Source organism: Thermobia domestica, chromosome 8 (genome assembly GCF_964235325.1).
Source record: "Thermobia domestica chromosome 8, izTheDome1.hap1.1, whole genome shotgun sequence".
Lineage (NCBI taxonomy): Eukaryota > Metazoa > Arthropoda > Insecta > Zygentoma > Lepismatidae > Thermobia > Thermobia domestica.
In genome coordinates, this window is record NC_137461.1 from 229,738,984 (window position 1) to 229,761,631 (window position 22,648).

Sequence of the window (22,648 nt, forward strand, 5' to 3'; positions counted from 1 at the left end):
ACGAAATCTATTCTTATCCTTTACGAAAATCATGTTAAAGATATTCTATATATTGTAATTTAAAAGGGCAATACTATAAGTCTATTGTTCTAATTAACCTACTGTGATACACGTACATATCTTACCTTACATAAAAATTTGAATGTGTCTGAGCACTTATTCTATAATTTGAAAATAACGCAATTTACATCAAATACTGAGAACTATTCTAGTAAGTTCATTCAGAATTTACTAACAAAAATCCAAAGTTACTAAATTCCGACTAATATATTATACAGGCTGTGATTGGAACACATCCAAAAGGTTGCAGGTTGATATAGTCGTGATCTAAGCGCAAATACCCAAGAATATAAAGAAAAGATTCCATGTGAGCACTGTGTACTACTTACCATATGCTTCTGTTTGTTAACAGTGTGTGCAGGTGAATTGCAAATAGAATAAATACTCAAGTGATTGCATGTTCCAGTTCTGGAAACGTTGCGTTTTCAGATGCAGAGAGACATGTATTAGATTTTTCCGTTTGTGGTGTGCGTTAATCAAATTTATTCATTTTACTAGGGCTTTTAACTGTTGTATTCAAATTTTGGTATTCTCGCAATCGGTGACTTACCGGGCCATATCAATCCAACCGGAGTCGTAGCTTGTCTTTGCTGTTGGTTATGAATATGAATGCCTTAAGCAGGCAATAGAGAAGGGGCTTGAATAAAATTATGTATGAAAACACAAAGGGAGAGATTGAACAAATTAACAGTGCACTGAAATAAATCATTTATCAGTTCCTTGCAAATTATAAAACGGTCAAAGTTAATTTTCAGTCATTTGAATGAATAACGATGTGATTCATTACCGCACATTTTTCTTCCCGTTAACTGATGGTTTTAACGATGTTAAAATATTTTATAAGAGAAGGAACAGGGTATAACAGGTAACTTACTGGATAAAAACGAAGTACATTAAGACGTTTGTAGTGTTTTAACCTCCATGTTTTTATATATACCGGGTGATTAGCGACTCATAAACACATTATTATTTTTGATTCTTAAAAAAAAAAAAAAAAAGACATCTTAGTAGGTTACTTTATTATGATGTTTTTTTCTAATACTCGAGAGTAAGTTAAATAAGGCAACAGTTTGCTTACCGCCACATTGTTGAGTTACATGTGATTATAGCAGTACATTCGATGTCCGGACCTGAGGAGTGCCGGTTTTTCGAAAATGACGGATTTTGGGTGCTTATATGTTCTGTATATGTTGAACAGAATATGAGTACCTATACAGTCCTTTGAAGAAAGAAAATTAAACATTAAATGAGAAAGAAAGGAAATTTTCATGTTCACCAAGTAAATAAAACAACTTTACAGAATTTTAATTCAACTGAATGAAATAAATATGTAACGCCATCATACTAAACCAGAAAATAGTGGCACGCCAACGCGATGAATTTGAAAATGCTCTCCGAAATCTATGTCGAAAAAACTTGAAAGAACCAGGTTGTCGATGGTTTGATATTTGAGTGTCAATCTTTAGAATAACAATTTAATCAACATGCATATTGAATGTACCGTATTTGATCTTAAAATTTATATACAGTAAGTCATCAGACAGCGATCAATGTTCGAAGTCGGGTTCGATTCCCGGCAGAAGCTCATCTGGTTCGTATTCCACGTTAATCAGTAGGTCCCGTCTCATATAACCTCGCTGCTGAAAGGGACGTTAAACTCACAAACAAATCAATGTTCGAAGTGGCGGCTGTCAGAAAGAAGTATAATTTATTTAAAATATTTTATGTACTTTATATAAAATATATATTTATTTATGTAATGTGTATTTCGCACATTATTCTAGTTCGGTAATGTTACGACTTGTTGCGAGAATGCCCTTTCTTTTTTGTCCTAGCATTCAATAAAACTAGTTTTTCTTGCATATTTGTAAGTAAGTTTCTTACACAGCGTTTCGTAGTTATATGAGATATTCTGTGCGTATTAGTCAGTGTATTTTGCTATTTATTTTTGCATTTTTTTTCAACTGACTAAGAATTAGGCTTCCATTCCCTTTCTTATAGAGCAGTTCACTACCTTTATATGTACCGTCTACTCAGATCAGTGCGTATTGTTTTACTACTTGCTTGATTGGCGTAGGTAGAAAATGTTACTGTATAGCGTAAAATATATTTTCCAGTTCTTCATTTTGTATTTTATAATGTTTTAAGACTCATTTTACCTTTAGTGTGTAAAATTTTCGCTAGCCAGTGAAAGAAATTGATTTTTAAAATATGAGTTTTACCAGATCTTAAAATTTGTGGAATTGGGATAAAAATTGTTGAAATGTTGATTCATATTCGGAACAGTACAAGAGAAAATTTTCATATGAACATTTTCCTTCCAACATCACTTGGTATTGTATTACAGTACTAAGCAAGTTGTTACTGGAATTGAATTTCAATTTAACTTAAGGAAATATGAATTGACTTGACAAAATTTAGAAGAAAGGAATCTGCGCAATCCTTTTTCGAAGGGGAGCAATAAAATTAAGCGTGACCGACCGTTATAGATGATAGGAAAATGTCTGTATATTTATTTTCTTGAATAGTACTGCCATAATCGTTTCTATATTGTAAAACTATTTGATAATTTTGTTACTTCACAACATATTACTCATTGATCTTTGTTATATCAAACTACCAACTTGTTTATGTTTTGTAAGTGTTTCAAGAAGGAAAATAAATTGTAGTACTTAAAAAATATATTTCTATGTAAAATAGTTACGGTTTTCAAACGTTGTTGAATCACTGTTCAAATCATGGATTTTAATAAACAATTTTAGGTCATTTTTAAAATTATTATTGTTGTTGTTGAAAAAGAAAACTTGAAACTGTTAATAACCTGTATTTTTGGGAGGAAGTATTTAAAATCGAATAAAAAGGACGATCCAGCTGTCTAAATGTTATAGTATACTTTCATATTTTTCAAAATAGTGAAAAAAATTAAAAAATGAAAGTTTTAGAAAGAAAAGTACTAAAATTTTATGATAACGTAAACTAATAGTAGTTCTAAAATGTTACATATTTAATTTAAAATTACTCAAAATTATCAGAATTTTAAAGAAGCAGTAATTTTGAAGTGTACATTACCATCAAAGCGCATTACCTCACCATTACTACAAATGACTGCTAAAAATTTAGTATGTAAAATTCTAGTACTTTTTTTCAAAATTTGAAATACCTGAAAAAATTAAGTGCGATGTTTGATTTTTCCTACTAGTTTACTATTCTTTTTAAAAATTTTTTTCGAGACTGCTTATAATTACATTTGTAGGGATCTTAACCGCGTACTGACTTAACAAATATGAACAAAATCGTGCCTTTTAATTTACTATCTTATTCTAGGAAAAAGTGTTCAGAAATCACACAGAGAACAGAGGTACAGGATCCAGCACTCACTCTCTTAGTTTGTAAACATTATTATTATCATACAGTCATGGAAAAGTTAATAGCAACTCCTTGGAATTTTACGCATTTATAAGGATTTCAAAGAAGTTTCTACCTAAATAAGCACAAACATACAATGATATATACATCAAATTAAAGGAAATTTTATGTAGAATCCAAATTTACTCACAGAAGTTACGTATCTTTACAACAATTGAAGATATTCAACAAAATGTGTGGAAAATGAAACAGAAATCCATCATGCTAAATGTTCATTTAATGGATGACTCGATGTTGCTTTCAGTGAGGTTCGCGCTCAATAAGGTAATCCACGTTTCAAACGTGCAGTATGGATTCTGCTTCCTTATTTGTGTAGGTACCATTGGTTACGTAATTGTAGTTTTATCCATAAATATTGATTTACCATTTATAATTTATTTATATCGGACATCGACATGGGTAAAACGTGTGACATTACACCACAGAAAGTCATTAGAATTAAAACATTAAGTGAGTGTGCAAAACGAATGCTGAAATAGCCCAGATTAATCAACTTCATAACAGTACAGTGGGTAGCCAACTGACCGAGATGCGGGAGGCAGAGTGCATAAAAAGTGGAATAATTGGCAAATGTGGTCGAAAAATGAAATCCTCGCCTAGATAGAACAGTGCACTGCGATGGTTGTGTCTTGCAAACAGGTTTGAGTCATCAAATCTTGCTAGAAGTTGGAGTGAAACATCTGGTGTCGACGTTTGTCCGCGAACAATGAGAAACAGGTTAAAACAGGTGCGTAGATTGAGCCAAAACTCACAAGGTTTGGATAAGTGACCAGTGGTGCAAAGTTCTGTTTTAGCAAAGACAAAAATAACCATTTATGGCAATATTCACACGCTAGAGTTTATTGCATGACTGGTGAAGCACTTAATTCTGCGTGTACTGTAAAAACTCCCAGGTACTCTATCAGTGTAATGATTTGAGGATGTGTTTCTTTTAGTGGAATTGGTAAAAATTTACATTTGTGATGGTGGTGTTAATGCACAAACTTATATACACATTCTTGAAACGACAATGATATCTGCGGGTAGAGATTTATTGAACGGTGGTTCCTTTATTTTTAAGACGATTCTGCCCCCTGTCATCCTACCAGAGTTATAAAAGACTAGATGCTGTCCTTACGTCATGTTACCAAACTTCCTTGGCCTAGTAATTCGCCCGACTTAAACCCAGTTGAAAATTTTTGGAGTGTTTTGAAGGATAAGGTTCGGGGAAGACATCTCACAACGACAGCTGCGTTAATTCAAGCAATAAATGACATCTGGCAACACTGCATTTCAATAGAGACACTATAAAATTTAGTAAACTGCCTGCCACAATGATGCAAAGACGTTATTATTACTAAGCGTGGGCATCCAATCAAGTATTAACTTGAGCCAAAATCAATTGGATACGCTTCACTTTTCGTACTTTCACTTTACTTAACAATTGACATCATATTTTGTTGAATACCGTCAATTGTTGTAAAGATACGCAACTTCTGTGAGTAGATTTGGATTCTATGTAAAATTTCCTTTAATTTGATGTAGGCCTATATATAACATTGTATGTTTGTGCATATTTAGGTAGAAACTTCTTTGAAGTCCTTATAAATGCGTAAAATTCCAAAGAGTTGCTATTAATTTTTCAATGACTGTTCAATGCATTATTATATTTCGTCCCTTCTTCACTCCCATGATTTTTTTTTAAAAGTACAGTAATTTCTCGATTGGAATTGGTTGGCACGGTAACCGCCAGAAAGCAAATTCCCCGAATAATCCACGAAATGGCCAAAAAATGACGCAAATCAGCATGCAAATAATGTACTTTTGATTTTTTTAATAGTACAAGACCTACACATATAATTATTGCGTAATAAACGTAGGTTTCTGTACTTCATTACACATACACACACATAAAAGTCAATCAACTGTTTTGTTTCTTCGTCTTAAAACATTCTTCTTTAGTTATTATTATTATTATTATTTTTTAAATTTTGTTACAAATTATGTAATGTAGATTTTCTTTTAATTCATCGTCGGGAAAAAGAGGAAAGTTAGACTGCGGATAATCGAGATCAGAATTTACTGTAATTAGATTATCGAAGATAGGGTTGCCAGATTTCCGGATGTCTCACTACGGACTTCGTAACTACAAAATTACATAAATTAATCATCTATACTATTATTTATACTTTATAATATACATATTGTACTTGTTAGTTATTTACAAAGATTTAATTGTTGCAAACGGCTAGGTTTTAATTGTCTTCATAGTTGCGCTTATAGTATTATCGCGCGGTAACAACACTGTTTTCATTTAATGACTTGACAGAGGTGGGAGTGAAATTAAAAATTCCGATGGAAATGAAATGTGGATTGAGTTTTCTCTTTTGAAATCCATATCAGTTCTTGATAGGGAAGATAATCGTAAATTATGGAATACGTTTATCAAGAAAGCTGATCCACCAAACATGTTGGAAACAATGCAGTATATTGTCGCTATACCATTCAGTAATGCATAAGTCAAACGAGTGTTCAGTGTAATCAGTTTCTTATGGTCAGATGCTAGATAGAAACAGAAGCTCAACAGAACTTGTGATTCTATAATTCGTGTTCAGATTGACTTGAATCTATCAAGATTTCCAGAAAACAGTTCTGGCAGACTGGACTTCTTGTGACGTAGCAAGGAGCTTTAAAAAGTATGAATAAGTTAAGTGTCTATAATCATTAATTTATTTTCATTTAGTTTGGTACAGTGTACGTTTGGTTAGTAGTAATAGTAAAACAGTGAAACCTCCATAATACAGATAAACAGATAGATGTATGTATATGTATTATTATGGGAGAGAACCTTCCCTTGTACGCAGGCCCTTATTTAAGTAAGTGCTATTCTGTGCTCTAGCACAGGACGGAAAAGATTCACAATAAAGTAATATTTGAAACTAGCAACCCACAAATTCCCGCGCAAGCGCGAGAAAATATGTTAATGTGTTTAATTCGCTCTAATTACAGTAGTTACTAATTAGCTGGCTCATCTGATTATTTTTAAAAAGTCATCCTTTTCCACCCCCACCCAAAGGGGTGAGGATAAACCTGAACATTATGAAAACTGATACCGTTAAACTCAGCGACCTCCAAAACTATGAATTCAACATCACTGGCGCAAATCCCGGGAAAATAGAGGACATGTCTCCTCCAATCTTGGAACTGGGGGACTGTCCCTCCCCCAATAATCCGATTTTAAATGTGTTTTTTTTGGGGGAGAAATCTGATGATTTGTGTCCGATTGCCACAAAGGAAAGTGAAATGAAATTGATGTCCCTTGCTGCATAATATACAAGTTCACCTCAGCAATCAGATTCATCTACCGTGATATGAATCTCATTTCTTCCTCCCTCCTAGAATAAGCCTCAAATTTGCCCGCCTCCCAATGTTTTTTAAGACAACTGTCCTGTCCTGATCCTTCATAGCATTGTTTTCCAACTTCATAAATATTTTGAATATCGCTTTAATATATATATATATATATATATATATATATATATATATATATATATATATAGTAAACCCTCGTTAACACGAATTCCAAGGGACTGAAAAATCAGGAGTTCGTGTTAAAAAAAAATTCGTGTTAACCGGGGATTTCATACAATTTCTCCATACATACGCACTACAGTATACAGACTATACATACCACTACAGTATATTATGTATGTCATAGAAAACACTAGAGATGGAGAGAGTAGTCTCGGTCTCCTCTCGGTTCCAAATTCGAGACGAGACTAAGATTATTCTCGGTCTTGATACCATCCACAGAATTGTATCGAGACGAAACTGAATTTCGGGCTCGTCTCGATTTCGAAAAGCACGGCTCGGTCTAAAATTTGAGTTAAGATCGAGATCGAGACTAGCTTCGGTCTCGGTACCATCCTCTGAAAAGTGAAAACACTACAGTAAGTTTATTATTCTATCTTCGAAGATTTAAAAAAAAAAAAAGTTTCCACGGAGAAAATCCAGGTGAAGTTATAAAATTGATAACTCCGCTAACAGGTTGGGTACCGCTAGTAACGGAAAGGTATTTATGACTGCTGTCATCAGTTTGAAGTTACAGCGGAGAGAAGATGTTTTGTCGCCAGCTCGTCTGCCAACAACCTGCATGTTCAGCGCTTGACGGAGGACAGAATCAACATCTCATAAGAGAGGAAAGATACCCGTTTCTGTTTTTTTTTTCTTTCTTATTTACAAGGCAATTTTCGTCTGTATAAATACTGTATGACAAAAACTGATCTAAAAAAAATCTGAAATAAAAATGATCTAAAAAAAAACAACAACAACAACAAAGGATTGAAAGTTCGTGTTAAACGAAAACCTTTACTGACTCAAGGGACTAAAAATTAGTTCGTAATTCGTGCTAACCGAAATTCGTGTTAACCGATAAAACTTTCTATAAGATAACGTACAGCGATGCCGGGACCGAAATTTTTATTCGTCCTAACCGAGTGTTCGTCTTAAGCGAGTTTGTGTTAACGCGAGGTTATACTGTTATATATATATATATATATATATATATATATATATATATATATATATATATATATATATATATATATTATTATGACAACCTAGCCACTCAGTGCCTATTTGGGGATGCAAAGATGAGTGCTACTAGGCGCCTTCCACTCACCATCTAGAATGAGTGGGTAAATTATAACTTAACTTGCAAGAGGTTTTCATATGGGGATTAAACAAATAAATATACGTCCACTTCATTTAACATAAAACAATGTATTTCTGTAATCTGATGTATGAACTGTGAGATTTCTGAATGTTTGCTATAACGGATATTCGGAGTCATTTGCCAGTAAGGTATAGTACGATCAAGTATTGAGCTTTGAATTCTGACTCGGAGTCACACATACCTGAATAAATCTGTTGCTGTCCCACGGCGTTCTGGTGTTGAACTCTGCTCCTTAAGCTGACGCTCCTTGTTGTTGGACGATGAAAGTGGGCATTAGGAATGGGCCTCTCAATGTAAATCTCCCTCGAAGTTCTGCGTCGTTAGAATAAGTTGAAGTACAACGTACTGTTTTCTCCTATCATCTGGTTGATAATTCAATGGAACTTGGTTCTCCAGACTCGAACCCAAGTATCTTCAAAGTCAATGAACAATCTTGGAACTCTCAGAACTAATCATCAAGAACTCAGGAACTGATCCTCTCGAACTCTCTCTAGAACTCTCAGGAACTCCTCCCAAAACCTTCTCGTCCTGTGGTTTTGTTTGGCGGGGTCCAACTACCATCGTCTGCTTTTCCGTCTGCTGTGGCACGTGCGACACCGTTTTCACATGGAGAGACAAATTCCTTCCATGTGTCAAAACTCAAAACTGCAACCCTCGACACGTTCTGACTTCCCGATTCTAAGCAATTCTCCGTACATCCGTAATCTCATGAAATTCATAAAATCCCACAAATTCACGTTTTGTACAATTTCTAGAATCTGGCTAATGTGAGGAAAGACACATTGTCAACATTTCCTTCCTACATTGCCAGACACGTTACGATGACATTCTTATACACAACTGTTTACAATGAATTGCTGACACAACTATTAGCGAGATTGTGCAGCTTGCATTAACTTTACATATTCAACATTAAATTCCCATAACCTTACTTAACGATTTCGAGACATAAACATAACAATAAATCTAAAATATACAAATTACTATTCTCGAAAATCGAGTTCTTCCACATGTCCCCCCTTAAAAACTTGGTTGCTCCGCAAACCAAATTCGACATCGTAAGAGGGCGATTTTCTATAAACACCCTGTACATAATATATACTAACACCATATTAAGGATAAATATCAACTTGAAACGAAATAATATATGTATTACTATTCAACATAATTATATAAATATTAATTAATCTTCCTTCACCTAACATTTATTTAAAAATATATATTCAAATTGTAATCTTTGTATTACTTTCTAACATTATAAAATACGACATTTCAAAATGTAATGTCGCAAAGTATATCCTCGCGACATCTAGCGAGTTTTTGCTGAACTACTTGCACATCACATTTTGTCAAGAGTGATTGTGCATGCATACATTTGCAAGTACTCTTGAGTTATCTCCTCTTAGCGACAACGCTTTTACAGTATCAAATAACCAAAAACTTCCATTACTCTGAATGTCCATACTTGCCAACCAATGAATTTATTGGCCGTATCAGTAATGTTTTTAACTTCGTCTCTTTCCACCTCTCTGTGGATGGAACTGTAAAAATCAAAACTTGTAACATAGTTATTTAAAACATATGTAATTAACATATTCACATTTGCACTATAAAACTTGAAAATATTAATGTTTTATTTTCATAAAAAAATTTTATTCACTGCTATTTAATCTGAACAGAAAGAAAATCCTGCAGCAGGTCATTGGAAATCCTGACACTTCATGCTACCTAGTAACTGCAAGCTCAACAGTTTTTCAATCAAGCTTTGTCAAGGTTAATTCAACTTCCTGCCTTCTATTCACGCGTCACCGTTGACTGGATAACATCAAGTTCCAATATTGTGTCGCAATTATTACACTATTAGTTTTAAAACACTTTATTTTACAAAACCACTATGTCACACGATGTACGTGAATGTTTTATCTACGTCGAATGTTTATTGGAACTCACTAAAATGTTCCAATTCGTGACCTCTATTCGTGGGATTGCGTGCGGGATCTCTTGCACTACAGTAGTGTTACCGACATTCAAAATTCATACTAGTACTCGACCATTACTCTACCAATCTGGCATATCCGTTCATGATTAAAATATTCAAAATGTGATATATTAAAATTAAAATATTATAAAGTGATTAAATATTTACAAGTGAAAAAGTTATTGATTAATATGTGATCTTTACTCTAATGGATATAATTACGTTATGGACATTACACAGGATTACACAATGGACTATTTACTGGATTAACTATATGGGTAAGTACCAAAAAGAATTTTACACACGAATATATATATTTATTTAAATACTATAACTATTTACTTGTCCTTAACCTATAATTATTATTAACCCTAACTCTTGTTAACTGCATACAAAAATTGATTGTGATTCAGAAAAATGATGGATTTTCCATTTCCTAAAAATCCTGAAGGCTTTGGTCGTTAAATACGGCAGCCTGACTTGCCGTATCATCTCAATCAACAATTGGCTACAGTTAGCATATTTATAACTATCTATACATGGTTTTACAAAATCTGACGGTTTTCAAAATTTAAAAATTTAATTCTTCTCCATACCTAAATTTAATTAAATTAACGTGACGTGATTCTCTCTTTTTTTTTTCCATTATCAAAGACGTGACTATTATTCTTTTAAATCATAACCATAGACTATTTATTTAATTATTATTTATTTATTTATTTATTTACCTACTTTCATTGTCTAGGATGGCCATTCCGCAACAATTACACTAGGTTAACTTCATCTTATTATTATTATTATTATTAATCCTCTTAACTTATTATTCTACACTTATCTCTACATTAAATTATTAAATTATTACATTATTTTAACACTTGCCGACAGGGCCTATAGCGTGTGAGAAGGACTACTATCGAAGAAAGTCTAAAACTACTTCTTATTTCCAACTCCAAAAGTTCTATATCTGTTCAGGGCTTCTCGTCTGCAGGAAAAATCCTCTGCATATCCCCGATAATATTTCTCCATTTTCTTTTCTTGCGCTTTATTCATATATTCTATATTTATAACTATTTCTTATATTCTCATGGAGTACTCCTAGCGCTCATATATGCATACATAATTATCTATATATCTATTCGTCGATGCATGCTTAAATCTATAAACTCAATATTACTTCTCTCTTATTACTCTTATTTATTTATTTAACATTATTTATTATTAATTATTATTTCTATCTTCTTCTCTCTCTCCACATTTTATTATTAATTATAGTCTATGTTATAGATCTACTGATGGTTATTTCATTTACGTCTTACGTCTATAATTACTTACATTCTAAATCTATCTTCCACTAAAATTTCCTTCTTCTCAATACTCACATTCCTAAATCCAACTCTCTTTTCCTCTTTCTTCCTGACTAATACAACTGAATCGATTAATCTAGACTATTTTTACTTTTATACTAGAAGAATATAATTATATTCTATCTCTACTATTAGATGCTCTACTAACATCTCTCTCTCTCTCTTCTGACTATCCTAGAATTCCTAGAATATCAAACGATTTACTAACTAATTAATTCTATTTTAATTTTAATCTTACGCTAAGGGATTAGCTAAAAATGAAGGATATCTCCACCAAAAAAAAATTTGCACGGCTTTCACGTGATGTACGAGTCAACTCCTGTGTCTCTTTTCAACAATCACGGAAGACTTATGTTGCATTATAAATAAAATATTCTCATCGAAGTGTGGTAAGCACCCACTTTAACTCGAAGAGAATGGGATTTCCTTCCTGATTAGAGTTTCCCCTAATGAAAGGTTTTGCCTAATTAACAGGGTTTCTTAATTTTAACTTACGTCTAAACTAACTCTATTTCAATTGCATCATTCATTTTGTTTTTTTTTTCATTCTTGCCTTCTCTTACATCTAAAATCCTAATGCAAAACTAATCACACAAAATCATTCATGTTTCATTTTCTTTTTGTTTTGCTTTTCTTCTCCATAGTCTTTTCCTATTTTTATTCTACGTCACTATTTAAACTTATATTAAAACTATATGCCATAAAGACATACTACAATAAAACCAATTGATAGTCAGATTTTCTTCCAATAATAATAATAATACTATAACTACCCATATTTTTATGTCCTATATTTACTAACACAAAATATCGTATAATCAAATTACTATCGCTACTAAATACTAAATCAATAATTTACTAATAATATATCCTTATCCTATACCGATATATAACAAATAATAATACCTATACTAACCAATAATAATACTAATATCTATACACAAAACTCTTCTACTTTCTTGACCATCTCTAGGCTAATAACCAAGGTGTTCGTTGTTTAAAGAACAACGCAAAAGCTACTAAATCGAGCAACGATTTATCGCTTGCCACTATGATCTTTGCTTTTTTCTCGTATAACGCTATAGTACTAACAAACTCTGAAATTTTTACTGCCTGAGTGCAGTCAAATCTATTTCTAAAACGATCAAGCCATGTATTCACTAGCTCTTGACTAGCACCGCTAGTAAATAACGCACATATTTTGTATTTTAGTTGCTCATCTTTGATTGCGAAGAATATAGCGTTGCGTATTAATGTATTTGTCTCTGAAATACCAGTAATTACGGACAAGAAATGTCTCCTGAATCCCAACTCTACTAAATCATCAACGCTGAAATTCTTCTCAGAGAATTCAATCATATAATAGTTTTTGTATCTGCGACCCAGAACGTTCTCTCTAAACGTCTGTTCTTTCGTTACGTTATATGTCGGAAAATATTCCGCAAAGTATCTTAAAACTCCTAAATCTAATGAATAGTACCTAGATTTACTAAACATCGTCGCAGGTTTTCCATTGTCTTTAAGAACAGGATAGTGCACCCTATAATTGTTCTTTAGGGACAACATTGTAATGGCTTATTTACTATTTACTACTAATTGAATAATCAATAGTCTAATCCTAGAATTAATGTGAGTTATATTTAACGTATTGTACAACAACTGTTTCGTCTCTGTTATTCTGCCTGCTTCAACACGGAGCAAATTTTCCGTGCGGCTCTCAACGTAACCTTGTACCTTCGTGTCAACTCGGCTACACTCGTGCCTAATCGCTTGAGCGACTCTCGTCCTCCTTTCAACACAACATGCCTAATATATGCATCTGTTCTGTGTGTCCAGAACATAAATACAACGAAATTATTTCACTTTCTTTTCTCTTAATATTATTGTTGTAAACTCGCAATATTATCACTGTATTTGTTACTTTTATCAACCTTAATATTATAACACAAACTATCATTTAATTACTATGTTTAGTAAACGTAATCCGTTGTTTAATATAACTGATACACATTTCTTTTATTCAATCGAGAATCGAACTCAGTCGACGCACTTGTTTTACATTTACACTGAATCAAAGCGAGGGTGGGATGGGTGGGTTTCATTAACAATTCTATTAGTTACTAATTTTAACATTATTCATCATAAATGGGCGGGTCGGGAGGGATTTTAAATTCACTATAGTTTAAATTTACTAAACGCACATAAACCACCTGGGTGGGAAGGGAGGGATTTTAAATTTACTATTGTTTATTACCATGTTAATCTAAATTCTGGCCAAAACTAGGATTGAACTCCAGCAATCCACCATGATAACCTCAAAATGGGGATTATACAAATCCTTAAACTTTTAACTGGGAAAATAACCCAACGCATCTGCACCATGCTAACCTAATTACTTTTGTCCATGTGACAACCTATGCATTGCACTGGAACCGAACCCGAAGCTTCTCGACCATGGAGATAATTTAAATAAATAAACGGTACACTTCATTTAATATACAATACTGTAATTTTGGAATCTGATTAATGAAGTTAGGGACTTAGTATGTCTACTGGGAACGCTACAAAATGGCCTAAGCCTCACAGCATCTCCACTATGCTGTCTAATTACTAGGATCGTTACACTAGTCAAAATGACTCACAGCATCTCCATCATGTTCTAAATAACTACTGGAATCGTACCTTTGATCTAAAAAATCTTAAGACCAGCATCTCACCACCATGGGAGGGATGGGAAGGATTTAATCTACTAGGATCTTTACAAGCCAGCAATCTCCACCATGGGAGAGAAGGGAGGTACTCTAATCGTATCTACTGGGAACGATACAATTGCAAACGCAAACCAGCATCTCTACCATGACAACCTAGCCACTCAGTGCCTATTTGGGGATGCAAAGATGAGTGCTACTAGGCGCCTTCCACTCACCATCTAGAATGAGTGGGTAAATTATAACTTAACTTGCAAGAGGTTTTCATATGGGGATTAAACAAATAAATATACGTCCACTTCATTTAACATAAAACAATGTATTTCTGTAATCTGATGTATGAACTGTGAGATTTCTGAATGTTTGCTATAACGGATATTCGGAGTCATTTGCCAGTAAGGTATAGTACGATCAAGTATTGAGCTTTGAATTCTGACTCGGAGTCACACATACCTGAATAAATCTGTTGCTGTCCCACGGCGTTCTGGTGTTGAACTCTGCTCCTTAAGCTGACGCTCCTTGTTGTTGGACGATGAAAGTGGGCATTGAGGAATGGGCCTCTCAATGTAAATCTCCCTCGAAGTTCTGCGTCGTTAGAATAAGTTGAAGTACAACGTACTGTTTTCTCCTATCATCTGGTTGATAATTCAATGGAACTTGGTTCTCCAGACTCGAACCCAAGTATCTTCAAAGTCAATGAACAATCTTGGAACTCTCAGAACTAATCATCAAGAACTCAGGAACTGATCCTCTCGAACTCTCTCTAGAACTCTCAGGAACTCCTCCCAAAACCTTCTCGTCCTGTGGTTTTGTTTGGCGGGGTCCAACTACCATCGTCTGCTTTTCCGTCTGCTGTGGCACGTGCGACACCGTTTTCACATGGAGAGACAAATTCCTTCCATGTGTCAAAACTCAAAACTGCAACCCTCGACACGTTCTGACTTCCCGATTCTAAGCAATTCTCCGTACATCCGTAATCTCATGAAATTCATAAAATCCCACAAATTCACGTTTTGTACAATTTCTAGAATCTGGCTAATGTGAGGAAAGACACATTGTCAACATTTCCTTCCTACATTGCCAGACACGTTACGATGACATTCTTATACACAACTGTTTACAATGAATTGCTGACACAACTATTAGCGAGATTGTGCAGCTTGCATTAACTTTACATATTCAACATTAAATTCCCATAACCTTACTTAACGATTTCGAGACATAAACATAACAATAAATCTAAAATATACAAATTACTATTCTCGAAAATCGAGTTCTTCCACAATATATATATATATATATATATATATATATATATATATATATATATATATATATATATATATATATATATATGGGAACGGTCTTACCGGTCCCCCGCCCCAATGTTGAAGACAGATTTGCGCCGCTTGTTCAACACTAATATATGTCGTTTTCAATTACTTTTCAAATCTTGCCCGCTCCCTAGGGATTGGAGTACAGAACCTTGAAGTCGAATTGGTTTAAAACTGTCACTATTCATCTCAGCGACCCCAAAACTGTATTGGTCGTTTTCGATTATTTTTAAAATATCTTATGTTATTCTCATGCGGTCTTTGACCCCTTAACTCAGTTCAGGTGTGACCTAGATATCTGGAACAGGTCGTTTGGATCATTTCTCTGAGACTTTTAAAATATATTAAAATTTCATGTTTCTGTCTATTATAGTTTTCGAGTTGGACAGACAGACAAACAGCTTATTGTATTATTAACATAGATGCTATTAAACCATTACTGACGGTGAATAATGTAAACAATTATTTTTACAGTGACGTCCACCAATGGTCACCTACCTTCGGGCAGAATACCACATCATAATCATTGGGAGAATTAGGCCATTTAAAATTATGTTGTAACTTTTGTAACTAGTAATACCTAAACTGCTACTCAACAAGACGTATGTTTGCAAAATCACGGTTTGTTTCCTTGTTTAAGACATAAGTTTGTGTGGGGGGCGGCAAATTATTTAGAGCACAGGGGCGCACAATATATAAATACGGGCCCGCTTGTACGGACACCCAGATACGAAAAGCCTTCTTGTACCCTAAACGTTTTAGGAGACTCTTCATAACCGACAGGCATTATTATCGCCCCAGATAGCACAGAAAAATTTTTAAAAATGTTTAAAAATTTGCAAAGGCAAACTAAAATGTTTGCAAAAAACTTGCCTTTTCAAATGAGAAAATTTGCCGAAAGTTCAATGGAAATAATGAAGTTGACGCTGGCTGAGTTTGCAGCAAAGTTGCCTCAGAAAATGAAAACATCTGCCATTACAAACGAAATGTTTGCAACTGCACAGTAAGAAAGTTTGCCAGGACTTTGCTGCAAATATGTTGTGCAAATTTTCTTTGACAAAATTTCCGAAAATGAGCTGATAAATTTGGTGAAAATATTAAAAGGTTTGCAGCAACATTGCAGAAAGTGTTTTCACGATCGCAAGAGCATGTTTGCTGCAAATGTATCAAGAAATGTTTGCTGCAAATTTATAAAGTGAAACCTAACTTTATGAAACATCAAAATTTTTATAATGTGGATCCGTCTTTTCTTAGTGGCAAGCATTAAACATCTTTAGCTACTTGCCAAAGATAAACTTACGAACGATAAACGCACAAACAAAGGATATCGCAATTTATCTATTTACTTAACGATCATATCCCTGTACTTACTCTCACACACATTCACAAAATAACGTCATGCTGCTTGGGTCAATAAAAACATCTGATAAGAGACCAGTGAATTTATTCTGGAGTCCTCTGGTGTATTGTTTTTTTCTCGATTCTCACTTCCCGCTTGTTTTGTCACAGTTGATGTAGCGCAGTGAATTCCGGGTACGATGGGCGCGCACTCGGTAATATCATCACATATTTGCTTTCAGCAAGTTTTTCGAAACAAGATTTTTAACAGAGTTGCAAACTGTTTGCGACGGCAAACTTTCAACGCTATATTTTCAAAAAAGATGCAAGTTAATTGCAGTGGTGAATTTATTTTTACAAATCAGCGAAAATTTGCAGATCATATTGAAAGCTTTTAATAAATATTAAGAAATTTTGCCTTCGCAAACTTTCAGATTGTTTGCTCCACTAAACGAAACAAAAATTTGCCGCAAGTATTCGTGCTATCTGGGGCATCGTCTCACACAGTATAGAAAATACTTTGTGCAATTTGAAAATAAAATTTAAATTGATCCCTTCAACTGATCCAGCAGCTACAAGTAGGCCTAAATATTGATAGAAACTTGCGCCACAGGCTTGTACGACAATCAGCAAACTTTTTTCCCAGGAAAATTACAAACAGTCATGACTTGTTAGTTCCACATTTTCAATATTAATATGCCATGTTCTCATTGGATTAGTTTTACAGGATGTCTACTAATAGAATTAATAGAAATTAATTTTAATACTAAAAATATACGGTACTGGAAATTACTGTAATAATACTGAAGAAATGTAACAATTCCGTTTGAGACCCGTGAAGATGGCAGCCCATCATCTGAGTCATGGTCATAATTATTTTTTTATGTGATTTATATTAGAAACTTGTTTTGCATGCACATGTGTAAACTTGCTACATCGGATGGATTTTATTCCCTTCACACTTCATGGATTACAACCCCAAACAATAATTCTATATTTCTAAATGGAAGGAAGGCACACACCGATTTAAGCAAACTCGGAGTTGTTGTGGAACAAATGGATGGACAGTCATTAATACCAATCTTGTCAAATACAGAAGATCGTTCACAACAAACATTATTGACGGCATTTAGAAGGCAAATGAAATTTTATAAATAATTTCGATTCAAACCAGATCAATGTCATATTAAGATCACTGAAGCGTCATATCAGGAGCAAAGCAGAACACTGAACGTAATGCGCTGTGTTAAATTGTCGGGACCGGGACAGTAAGTTTCTTCGTTTTTTAAATCAACTATTAACACAATATTGCTGACCTCATTATTTCCATGATATTGAGTTATAATAATTACTTAAAAACTCAAGAGTGATGAAAATGCCGCCACGCGAACGCTGGTGCAGGCACGTGAAGGGGTAAGGGCGTCCGTGACATGATATACTGTGGTCATCACACCAGGAGCTAGATCATTCTAAACTATTTTATTCTAACTAGCGTTGCCAGACTCACAGCTCGGAATTATTCCAAAACCTGATCGAAATTATGCTAGATCCTCATAATTACTAATTTTCCGGCGGGAGCTCATGTGGTTCGGATTCCACGTTAATCAGTAGGTCCACGTCTCATATAGCCTCGCTGCTGAAAGGGACGCTAAACTAAAATCAACTCAACTCATAATTACTAATTCAGGAGTTTTAAAAGAAAAGAAAACGAAGTTGAGATACGATAACGTAACTTAAAATACACAGAGCACAAGAATGCGTGGATAGAACTCAATACTTCACGCACCAAAGCTTTAACTCAACTAAACTAGTGCAGTCGTTGCCAGACTCAATGGCATATATATCGTATAAATGAATGCAAAGTGTTTGTTTACATATTTTGAAAGAAAATTACCTCGCAGCCTAAGTGGAGTTGGGAACTGGCTGCTGGGGGGCAGATTTTTGGTCGGTCTAGGACCTTTCATTTCAGGAATAAGGATGGTCATTAAGTCAGAAATAAAGATGGTGAAGTTGTCAAAAAGTTAGGGGGAGAATGGCCCCCATAGCTCCGCCAATGCCTCGCAGTTAGAGAATTAGAAAACCCTGAGTGGAGCCACACACACACAAAAAAGCCCAAAGCCGTTTCTAACTTACTTCGGAAAATGATACTGCCTGTATGGTTTATCGACTGTATGAATCAATGGGAGAGGATACATTTCTGACGTTCTTTTGCTTCCCACGACCAACTTCTTTCTCATCTCCAGGTTTTGCGGCTTTTTGATAAACTTGCTGAAATTATGCTAGATTTGGGCAGGATGCTAAAAGCAAGATGCTAGATGCTAAAGACGTGCAAATTATGCTAGATCTAGCATCATTATGCTAGATCTGGCAACGCTGATTGTAACATATAGTGGTTCGTTTAGCCAGGATTTCGTAACGGAAGGGGGGGGGGGGAGCATGGAATTCTGAAGGCCCAAAAGCTCGATCAATCTAAACTACTTTACTATTAACAAATATTGGCTAGTTGGGACAATAAAATGAGGATATGTTGGTAAGTATTTTAATAACAAGCTATGAGGAAATCTCGATTAAAATAATAATAAAACGTATTGGAAAAGATTTTACAATATTTACGTCCTTCCTCTCTTTATTCAAATATAACAATTTTCCTTTCATTATGACCTCAACTATTATAAAAAGTACATACTCAATAATGTCTTGTAAAATATTTTACAATATCTGCGTTCCTTTGTCTGTTGAATCAACTGTTAAAAAAACATTTTTCCACGTAAATTTTTGTTTTTATTATTCTGTCAACTACTGTCTAGTCAAAATGACAGGTTAAAGGAGCAGTAGAAAACATGTCCATGAAGTTAGCACGCCACCTATGGCAGGCCAGAACTTCGACTTTACACATCGTTAGTACTTCGTTAGTGCTCGTTAGTGCCGCAAACCCCTTCGTTAGTGCTACAAAAATAACGTCTCAATTTTAATAGTTACTATTGGCTTGCTAACTTCATGCCAGCAGGCCAACATATCAAAATCACACTATAAGTGAAATTGCCGGTTCGAGCATTGTTAGTGCTCGTTAGTGCTATAAACATTAACGTTAGTGCTTCTATATATACAGTTTTTAGGGTAACAAAATGGGTCAGTTTTATGAAGCTAGCATGAACTTAGCAGGCCAAATGTGGCAGGACAGAATTTCAACTTCACAGAGTTAGTGCTTTGTTAGTGCTCGTTAGTGCCGCAAACCCCATCGTTAGTGCTACAAAAATAATGCCTCGATTTTCACCAGTCACTATTGGCCTGCTAACTTCATGCCAATGAATTTGGCAGGCCACATATGACAAGACACAACTGGGATTTCACACATTGTTAGTGCTTCGTTAGTGCTCGTTAGTGCCGCAAACCCCATCGTTAGTGCTACAAAAATAACGTCTCAATTTTAATAGTTACTATTGGCTTGCTAATTTCATGCCAGCAGGCTAACATATCAAAATCACACCATAAGTGAAATTGCCGGTTCGAGCATCGTTAGTGCTCGTTAGTGCTATAAACATTAACGTTAGTGCTTCTATATACACAGTTTTTAGGGTAACAAAATGGGTCAGTTTTATGAAGCTAGCATGAACTTAGCAGGCCACCTATGACAGGTCAGAATTTCAACTTCACAGATAGTTAGTGTTTCGTTAGTGCTCGTTAGTGCCGCAAACCCCATCGTTAGTGCTATAAAAATAATGCCTCAATTTTCACCAGTCACTATTGGCCTGCTAACTTCATGCCAATGAACTTGGCAGGCCACATATGACAAGACACAACTGGGATTTCACACATTGTTAGTGCTTCGTTAGTGCTCGTTAGTGTCGGAAACTCCATCGTTAGTGCTACGAAAATAACGTCTCAATTGTAATAGTTACTATTGGCCTGCTACTTTCATGCCAGCAGGAGCAGGCTAACATATCAAAATCACCGCATAAATGAAATGGCCGCTTCGAGCATCCATTAGTGTTCGTTAGTGCTAAAAGCATTAACGTTAGTGCTTCTATGTATTCAGTATTTTGGGTAACAAGATGTGTCCATTTTATGAAGCTGGCATGCTACATATGGCAGATCACGATTTGGATTTTAGACATCGTAAATGCTTCGTTAGTGATCGTTAGTGCCGCAAACCCCATCGTTAGTGCTATAAACATAACGTCTCAATTTTTAAAAGTAAGTATTGCCATGCTAACGTCTTGCCAATGAATTTTGGCAGGCCACAATTTCGATTTCACACAGTTATTGTTTCGTTAGTGCTCGTTAGTGCCGCAAACACCATAGTTAGTGCTACAAAAATAACGTCTCAATTTTAGCAGTCACTATTGGCCTGCTAATTTCATGCGAACAGGCCAACATATCAAAATCAACCCATAAATGAAGTGGACGGTTTGAGCAGCATTAGTGCTTGTTAGTGCTTCAAAGACAACGGATGGATATATATATATATATATATATATATATATATATATATATATATATACCAAAAATATTCTGTAATAATATGAATATCTTTAAACGCTGAAAATGCTCTTCATTGTGTTCGTGCAATGGCTTTGTCAGTTTATAATTCTATATTGTGTTTCACACAATACTAAACAGAGCTTACGATCTAAGGTTTAGTTAAACTAGATTTTCCCTCGATACTCGAGAGATTTGTCTTCTAGGGAACAAGGCTACATATGTATTATATTGTGTGAAAATCGAATACTTTTTAGTATAGAACATTTTTAAATTTAAAGGTGCTTGAAAATTAAGTGTCTCGTTTGACTTTAAATCCAAGTGTAGTTGGAATAATTGGGAAGATTTTAAAAATATTCGCCTTGTAGTTTTAGAACCTTTTATTGTTTAAAGGAAAATAATGAAGAAACTTATTGACATAGAACAAGGGAAGTGTTACCTTTTCTATATAAATAAGTATAAATATTCTAGTTGTTGGGGACCAAACGCACTAAAACGACCTGACACAGTTCTGATCAAGTTTGTCTTCCATAAGCGATTAACAGGTTAAGTTGTTAGTCCCTACACAGGTATGTTTCTCATACAAGCACACCTAGCTATCAAGCCTAATTGCTGGCGATGAAACGTGATCGAGGGATGTTCCAATGATTTGGCTAAATTCTAATTAATTTTTCTCCTTAAGATGAGCTAATAGATCTCCATTGTTATTTTATGTATGTTGTTCTTTAACTATGTAGAGTCGAGCAAAATACATTTTATTATGACTTAAGTTACACTTGAAGGGCATGAATTAAATTCATAATAGTTTTATGTAAATTTTGGAGATTGTAGTTTCTTCTACTTTATCGTCTAAACCCTAGTAACTCTTTTCAAAAATGTTCAACACTGAATTATGGAACACCAGACAAATATATATATATATTTTAACTTAAATAAAAGGAAATTCAAAAAACTTTCACAGTAGTGTCATATGAAGGAGTTCGTTTAAGCATTGCTAGGCCAATGATTCAAATACTAATTAAACCAGATTTCATTGTAAAGTCAGATTCTGTTTTTCACGACCTTAGCATACTATACAAGAAAGTAAAGCACAATTACAAGAAAATATAATACTACAGAATAAAATACATTATTCTCTTTTATGCTGAGTATAAGTCTTTGGTGGTTTTTATTGAGAACTACTAATGTGGCGGCAAAAGAATTTGCAATCCAGCTAGTTGTAAAATTTTACTGCTTTTAACTGTTAT